Here is a 2,181-nt window from a genome sequence, read left to right on the forward strand (position 1 = left end):
TTTTTACTTTGGCTTTTGATTCTGTCTAGTTGGCTGGTCTAGCTTGTTGTGTTGTTACCTATTGTTTGTTGTCCTCTTCTATTGTTTGTTTTAACTGTCTCGTGCTTTTACTGACTGTGAAGCACTATGGTCAACACTGTTGTTTTAATATGTGCTATATAAATAAATTTTGATTTGATAAACATCAAAAATGAACTAGAACTCAAAACACTGGTTCAAAAGACCCAGGAACGTGACAAATGCATAAATAACTGAGCTGCTGAAGTAGCTATATAGTGCCGAATTAACTTAAAATTAAATTAACTTAAAACAATTCAGATTAGCCTTGAACGTTTTAGCAATCTCCCTTACATGCTTGTCAAATTTAAGAAGTAGATCAAAAATTATTCCTAAAAACTTAAAATCTTTGACCTCTTTTATTTCTTCGTTCCTTAACTGGATATGAAACTCATCGTTTATCTGATCATTAGGAACAAGACACTAAGAATCTGTTAGTCTCACTCATTTAAACCCTCTGCTGCATTCTGTTCACCCCTGCTATCATTCAATCATCTTTCCTAATATAATATTAGTCCACTAGTTCATATATTGCTTCTCATCTTACTAAGTGAACCGAACAACATAATAAAATCAGAAACACAGGCTTAAAATACCATCTGGTATTCATGAGCTTCATTGAGTGTGTGTATGTGTTAGTAGGATTAAAACATTCTGTGCTTATGTATGTCATTTTAATTACTTTCCCCTTTTTCTGAAACAAATCTCTTTTTACTACACCTTGTTTCAGAAACATCTAAAGAAGAAAGTCTCTATTGTAGTCAGGCACAGCTAAATTCTGCTTTTGAGTTAACCTAGCCAACCACACTGTGTGTTGTTAACGCCTTCAACATGTACCAACTCGTGATGTGTGCCACTTCCTCTATGTCCTCTATTTGTACCACCATATGGAGGACCGCAAGAGCCACACACACATCGAAATACAGAATTCTTAGATGATGAATTGTAGAATAAATTCTCCATTTGTAAAATAATTTTAGAATTCCACATTAACAAAGTGAGTTTTGAAATGTTTTTTTAAAAACCTCATTACCATCCTAGGGGAGCTAGGATGGTAATGAGGTGCTTGGAGATGTTGTAGGTGGCTGAGTTTATACTGCTACCATTGAGACTGATCAGGACTCCGTCTTTGTGGATCTATGGAAGTCCAAATATATAGGGTGTAGCATCCCCTGGGTAAAAACGGTGATCTGCAGGGGGGGTCAGTGATGTTTCCTTTCAAGTTCTTGTAGGCAACTGATGACTTTCTTTTTGTAGTTGCTTCTGGGGTTTCTCCTTGAAGCTTCATAGGTATTGTTGTCACTGAGGAGTTTAGTCATGTTTATTTGCTCTGCTTCTTTTTGTCAGGGATAAAATACAAATATATACTTTTTGTGTCCCAGCTGAGTAACAGGAGGAGAAGAATGGTGGTGCAGCAGAGGATAAATTTCAGCCATTTGGACTCAGCTCAGCCACTACAGAGGAAACAATGACTTCAACACAAAAGGTGAGAAAAACATCACAGTTACTCTGTTATTGAAACTGTGTGTACAGCTTGTTGGTTTTTAAAAACCTGTTAACAGCAGCTTTATCTTTTCCATCCTGGGGCTCCTCCATATATACAGAATCTACATTCACAACCAAAAACCACAGAAGTTACAAGAAAATACAAAGATCATATTTCCTACACACACTGAAATAACAATATCATCAGTTGAACTCTGATTTTTTTTCTGAAGTAAAAGAGTTTCACTGATGATCAATATTTCTTCAATAATGTCATTTTCATTACAACTCTCATTGTAGCAGATCATTGTAATGTGATACTATCACCAGAAGGTGGTGGTAACACACCTACAATGTGTTTTTTGACATGTTTGATTCCACCAATGGAGGGAGTTTCAGTTTGTTGCACGACTGAATTTCACTCACTGCCTGTGTTTGTATCTCTCTCACTGCAGGACCAACATGGAGCAAGAAGTCAGCGCTCTCAGGAGGCCGACAAACCTTACAGAAGAAAGGGAGAGGAAACTTACAGCTGTGATGAGTGTGGGAAGTATTTTGTCCAGGCTGGAGACTTGAAAACACACCAACTTATCCACAGTGGAGTTAAACCTTACAGCTGTGACTTATGTGGAAAGTCTT

General features: G+C 37.0%; 1 long non-coding RNA gene across 1 annotated transcript in view; it reads left to right on the forward strand.

The window, feature by feature from the left end:
• Positions 1-2,063, forward strand: part of LOC102205704 (uncharacterized) — a 15,698-nt gene extending 13,635 nt beyond the window's left edge. Inside the window, exons 2-3 of the long non-coding RNA XR_312447.2 lie at positions 1,440-1,543; positions 1,998-2,063. This is a non-coding gene — a long non-coding RNA (uncharacterized LOC102205704). The remainder of the gene's footprint in view (positions 1-1,439; positions 1,544-1,997) is intronic.
• The last annotated feature ends 118 nt before the right edge of the window (positions 2,064-2,181 follow it).

Source organism: Pundamilia nyererei, unplaced genomic scaffold (genome assembly GCF_000239375.1).
Source record: "Pundamilia nyererei isolate P.nyererei 1_Seehausen unplaced genomic scaffold, PunNye1.0 scaffold00707, whole genome shotgun sequence".
In the NCBI taxonomy this organism is placed as follows: domain Eukaryota; kingdom Metazoa; phylum Chordata; class Actinopteri; order Cichliformes; family Cichlidae; genus Pundamilia; species Pundamilia nyererei.